At 31.0% G+C, this 6,981-nt stretch overlaps 1 pseudogene; it reads right to left on the bottom strand.

The window, feature by feature from the left end:
* Positions 1 to 1,999: 1,999 nt before the first annotated feature.
* LOC111879259 (F-box/FBD/LRR-repeat protein At1g13570-like) lies at positions 2,000 to 4,346 on the bottom strand (annotated as a pseudogene).
* Between the last annotated feature and the right edge of the window lie 2,635 nt (positions 4,347 to 6,981).

Raw genomic sequence — 6,981 nt, 5'->3', positions numbered from 1 at the left:
GATTTTGGAAACTTTTAAAATCATTAAGGAGACGCGTAGTTTTAAATTAAAAAGGTATCGATGATGTCAACAATTTGATCTAATGGTGGAAAACCTATAATGAAAAGACAATCAAGGGCTTAGATTGTTTGAGATGATGTCATAAGGTTTCTCTTTTAATAATATTTAGAGATAATAATAATAATAATAAAGGAAAGGAAATAGGTATTGTATAAGAAATATCAAGCAACCATTATAATTGAATGTGGCATGCCATGATAGTAAGTGTTTGATATGAACCGACCCCATATTTTTTTTTTTCATTTTTCAAGTTCTAACTTCTAACGACGGAAAATATACCAAAATAATATTTTTCTTTGTTCTGTAGCTATTTCGTCGGTATTTACTGATGGATTTCCGACGGTTTCTCACCCCGTCCGTATTCTGTCGCTATTCCGTCACAATCTCGTCACTAATTTAGGGCATGACTTTCCATTGGAATTCCGTGGGAAAACACTGACCACATATTTCCGTAGGTGATTTTCGTAGCTGTTTCTCATTTTTCTATTAATGAGTTAATGATAACATTTTATTTATTGATTTTTTTTCTATAGAAAATTACTAATTCATGTAATTATTTTTTCCTATATTATATTTTGAATATTTACGGTTATTATTTAACAAAAAAATATCATCTTTGCAAAATATAAAGATAAAAAAAATAGATAACATAAATGTTTCTTTAAAATTTAAAGAGGAAATTATAGAAATTGTCTATTGGTGTCATCTTTCTTGGTTCACATAAAAGAATGGATATTTTAACAAAACAGACATCTTTATAAAAAGTATATGGTTTCATTGTGGTTTTGGTATCTAACCAAAGTAAAATAACTAGTTTATCATTTATATAAATTACTTTCATACATAGTCGTTAGAGCATGCTACTTAATATAAGGATAAACGAAACTTCTTGTCAAAATAACAATTTCAATGTCCTTTTTAGCATTACTCCTCAAAAAATATCCATGTCATGGCTATCCACCTTGAAGCACATCGGGAGTTCTTTCTAAATGAAGGCTAACAACTTTCCAGTCAAAAACGACAGACGAACAGCACTTGGGTCTTCGGTATTATACACACTACTGTAGCTTCTAATCTAAATAGAGTGCACTAAACTTATAGTATTTCTGTTTCAACACATGTAATTTGACACACACACACACATACAGCTTCAGCTTCCTTTTGTTCTTCAACATAGTTGTTGTTCGCTATGGTCACTGCAGATCTGCATAACACAAATCTCAGATCATCAGTTTCTTCTTCATGCACACAAACTATTCACAAGTATATTAAAACACGCCACAAATAATCAAAAATGTAAAGTTACTAGGATCCTTCTGAATTAAATCATAACATACCAATCATTACAAATTCCTGGTTTTCTAATGGCTGAAATATATATAGTCTACTGAGCACTTGTTTCTTACTATAACTTTCAATATGCAGTCCTTTTTTATGTAATCTTATGCTTAAACAAATTTAATCAACAAACTTTGTTGGAGTTTAATAACTGCTTATTTTATTTCAAGGACATAGAAAGTAAAGAGTAAGAAGATGAAAAGCAGGGGACTTGTAGCTATAAACAACTCAACTGAACCAAGGTCCTTTGTGCAAATAACAAAAATGCAAGGGTAGCAAAGCAAAGAATATAGGATAGATAAATAAGTGGGTGTTTTAAGGAAATACTCTGCAGAAACTTACTGTTTACTGGTATGAAGCTGTACACATATTTTCTTTCTTTGTGTATATAAGTTCAAATACTTACATCAATAAAGTCTTGATTTCAGTTGGAGGTATCTGTCTACATTTTTGTAAATTTATACTAGCGCTTTGTGAAGGTCAAAGTTTATAGTAGAGATTTTGTGGAAGGAGAGGATGACAAAAAAGTCCAACATATATACTTGGCACTTGTATGAAAGTATAAAGCTAACTTGAAATGTAGTTGAACATTCTTACATGATTATGTCTCCGGGTTCAAATAGATCATTTTTGCTTTTGGTGAGGCTCGAGGGAACTGCATCACATCTTTAGCAATGTCAAATCTTTTTTGAGCATCAGTTTTCTCACTTGGTGTGATGGAAAAGTTCTGGAGAGAAGGTGAATGAGCAAGAAGAAGCTTTATAAAAAGCAGTTCCGGTTTTGATCCTTCTAAACATTCTATCTTCATGGTTTGTAATCGATTCAATATAAAGTCCAAACAGTTTGGGGATTCCAAATGATTTGAAGCTGGTCCCACATCCACTCGAGACTCCTGAAACAATTTTAAGATGCAACCACAGTTTAGCATCTAACTCTTTTATTATATGTATTTACTTTTAACACTCTTTACTTTACCATTTCAGAGTGCCATACAGACAGTTGTTCTAGATTCGGTGAGTTTCGAAGAAAACAAAGAGCAACATGAAGTTGATCCAAATCACCAAGTTGATAATCAAACAAACACAGACGCTTTAAACTACTAATCGCACGTGGCAGCAATTTTGGAATCTTTTCTCTAATCAAAGACTGTGAGATGAAAGTTAGATTTCAAGTTACCCGATAAACATGAGAATTACATACCCTCCAATTCAGGAAGAGCAAAGGTTAAGCATAAAAACTATCCCTTTATATCATACCTTAAGGAAATGATTGTCGATAAAAAGGTATTCAACTCTGGGCAACTTACTCAACATTGTGGCCAAATTTATTTTTTCACCTCGTACAAAATCTTGTATGGGGTTCTTAAGAGCAAGCCCAGTCACATAAAGGCATGAACTGTCCAATAACCGGAGCAGTATGACATTAGGACAAGCAACGATAGTCAAAATCTGCGATTTTGTAACCTTAATGTTGAAAGTGTAAACATTTTTGCACGTAAGAAGGAACAACTTCTTAAGCAGTGGTAGGTTGATCTTATTTCCGCACAATTTAGTCCCAAAATCAACATTCTCCAGACGGAGTTCTTCAAGATTGAGAAATCCTTCAAACTTAAGTGGCTTCTTGAAGAAACAGTTCACCAGTTTTAACTTTGTCAACTCTAGACAAACAAAACACATAAGAAGGAAGTTCATAACGTTGATTTAAATTAGTAAGGAGGAGTTCGGTGACACCGTTTCTTGATAAGAATGACATCCATTGATCAACTTCTTTGAAGCTATCAAGAGATATGTTTGGTATATAGAGATGAAATTTCAAGATAGGACCCTTGTGAAGGAACAAGACTTGGTTTATGATCCTTATAAACCCATTACGACCAAAAGCTCCATTGTTTGCAAATTTATTGGAGAAATGTTTATCAAAAACCAGTGCCCCCATTGTGGTCCATCTGTACCTCCAACTTTCTGATATAATGCTTGTCCTTACAGAATCTTCAATCGGGAGCAGCTCTAAGATCGAGTCTATCAATTGTTCTGGCAACTTACTGATTCTATCTTCCTGGGGACAACTGACAACCCTCCTTTTATTTCTCTCTGTTACTAGATTCAGAAAAAAAAGACCAAGTTATATCAATATAAAATAGAATGCAATAAGAAACATGGAGCAACTTGTCCTTTCGAATACTATTCTTAATATCCTTTCATTATCAACGAAGTTTATATGTGTGTGTGTGTGGTAGCACAGCTCATGAGAAAGAAACTATTTTATATGTAATACTTATGATTTAAAGGTTGCAAGCATTTTTAAGGAGCTGTGGCTCACATATTTACATTTTGTAACACTAAAGATAATAATCCAAGAGTTTTTAAGAGCATAATGGTTTATAAGAGGGTCGTGGAAAACAAAGGGAAATCTCGGGAGAAACCGACGTGAGTTTGGAAGCTATCAAAGGAGGTGAGCATAAAAGTGAAAGACAATTGATAGTCGAGCAAGAAGGTTATTCCAAAGTTGTACGAGTAAAAAGAAACGCTAGAGGCCATACATACATAAAGCATTATTAACCAAACTTGTTGCAGAAGGGTGAGAACAAAAAAAATTTCTTTTGGGTTTCAGTTTTGGTCTATCCTCAAATTTTTCTAGTTGCATCGATGGCTTTCCTTGGCAAAACCTAACTTAAAACAACCTACATCACCACATGATATACCCTTCATACTTGCAAAAACTAGATTATACCCATCATACTTGCGGCCTTGAAAAATTAATAACTATTCAATTATCTTTAGAACACATGTAATATTCTCAAATCGGTTTCCTAATTTCTGTTTTCCAATACGCAAAAACAGAGTTTACGTTTCGAACTAATGAACAAAATAAATCATAAACAACACAATCCAGACAAAAACTCTTTCCTAGACCTTTCAAATAATTAAAAACAGTATAAACTTACCCATCATTTCAATTGGACTGACTTAGGGTTTAAAGTGAGTAAGCTGTAAAATTTTTCCTTGTCTGCGATTTCAATGTGTGAGAAATAAAAATACAGGGTCAATGTTATAAAACCCTTAAGTTTTAAAAAATATGTTTGGTTTTACCCTTTCATGTTTTTCGGAGTTTAGTAAAGCCAGAAGTTTGCGTCAAAATTTTCATTTTTGTCTTTTTAACAGGTTAGGCCACCTAGACATTACTTGAAAACTTAAGGATAAAAAGGAATATTTTTTAAAAACTTAACGTCTTTATGACATCAGCACAAAAATATATAAAAATGTTTTTATATGTGTGTATATATATATATATATATATATATATATATATGTGTGTGTGTGTGTGTGTGTGTGTTTCTTACATTTATTGTGTGATAAAATGCATCAATATAAATTTAGTAAAATTAAATAATTATTTAATAAAATAAAAATAGATATTAAATGATTCTCATAATTGTATGTAATTATATATCTCATAATTGTATGTAATTATATTCGTCATTAATGTTAGCAATAAAATTCTTTCAGAATGAATTTGCATCTAGGTTTTCATGTAAGGGTTCATGTTTTTTTTATGGATTCATTCACTTAAAATACAACAAAGTTGCATTAAATATGAAGAACGAGAGTGTATTCTACTAGAATACACTCTCATTTTGTTAAAATATACTCTCATTCTGCTATAATACACTCTTGTTCTCCATGTTTCAGACAAGTTTGTTGCATTTTGAGTGAGTGAGTCATGAAACAAAATACGAACCCATACATGACAACCTAGATGCGAATTCATTCTGAAAAAAAAATGTTATTGTTGATATTAATGACGAATTTAATTAGTTTCCATAAAAAAGAATTATAATTATGGATATCATTTAATATACATATAATTATGGAAATCATTTAATATATACATTTATTTGATTAAATAATAACTTAATTTTCACTAAATTTTTATTGGTGCATGCTAGCACATAATAGATGTGAAAAACATTTGAACATAGTTCTTTTTTTTTCTCTCTCTCCCTCTTTCTCCCTCTTTCTCTCTCTCTCTCTCTCTCTCTCTCTATATATATATATATATATATATATATATATATATATATATATATAGGGTTAAGTTATTTTGTTTTTAGTAACTATTATGTGGCAGAATGCACAGATCTGGACCATTGGATGTAATATAATCAAAGATCATGATCTGAGGGTCTATGATAGTAAAATAAGATAACATGTACCATATAATCATACAAATTTGAGCATAAGGGCATTCTAGTCAATTAACCTATATTAAAAAAGGAAATTTTCGGATTTTTAGAGATAATTAATTCCTTTATTTTTAAAAATCTAAATATTTTAAATTAATTTAAAATTAAAAATCCGATTTTTATTCTGTCAGAATGATAGAATTTTAACCATAAAGTAGTAAACATATTTTTCGATTTTATTTTGTCAGAATGACAGAATGTCAACCATAAACTAGTAAATATATTCTTAAAGATTACACAAAATCGATTCTTGAACTAATAATATACCAAATAATTACATTGTACGATTGTGATTCATTGAATTATAACAAACATTATGAAAGAATAACAAGTATAATTCTTAAAAGATAACAACATTCTAGATGTCTTGTGTATGTTTGACCTCTAAGCCAATTTAAAATATGCTAGCATTCAATGAGATTGACATTTTGTGACATTGACATTCTGTCAGAATTGTATTGCATGAGAATGATTTTATACAAGGAGTCTTTCCCATCAGGTCTTCAAGCCATTCTTCAAGTCATTTCTATCACAAATTCATTGCCAAATACTTTGTAGTGATACACTTGTAACAACTACACATTAAACATATAATTAATTAACTACAAATTTTATCAGAATAAAGCAATAATATTCTTATATAATAAACTATTCTTTCAGAATGGAAATATTATAAAAAGGTAAACAAGGTCAAAGCTATGATCAGCCCATATGTCTGTTTGCTTCAACATCATAAACATAAGGAAAAGTCAGTTTGCTTCAACATTAAATCTATGATCAGGATAGATGTTTGCTTCAACATCATAAACATAGATTGAATCATCAATACTTCCAATTACAAGTTCTCTGCCATCAAAGAATGGTGTCTCTGAATTTTTGAAAAAAATAAAAAACTACAAAAACCCAACTCAAAAAACTTAATCAAAGATCAATAAAGTTCATGTAAACTTACCAGTATCTCCTCATTAACCGGTGTTCCATCACTAACCATGAATACAATATGAGATTGTCATATTTCTCTTTGGCATTTCATCAAACGCTTTAAGGGCGCTCCCTAAATCACCACATTTTCTATGAATCATGAATGAAAAAAAATACCAATTCAGAACCATCAACATCAAATGAGTTACACAGGAGGGTATACCTCCGGTGTTCGGTTTCCATACGATCGAACAAAAAAAAGCATAAATGGTTATGTGGCTTCGGTTTTGATTGAACTGATAATATTTGAGAAATATAATTACATACCTATGACTGGTGAGTATAAATCACTGTATTCTAGGATCGGTCCATGGATTTGGAACGAGAGAGATAAAGATAACGACTGTAAAATAAGATCG

Source organism: Lactuca sativa, chromosome 1, assembly GCF_002870075.4.
Source record: "Lactuca sativa cultivar Salinas chromosome 1, Lsat_Salinas_v11, whole genome shotgun sequence".
NCBI classification, from domain to species: domain Eukaryota; kingdom Viridiplantae; phylum Streptophyta; class Magnoliopsida; order Asterales; family Asteraceae; genus Lactuca; species Lactuca sativa.
This window is presented reverse-complemented; position numbering and strand designations above follow the sequence as displayed.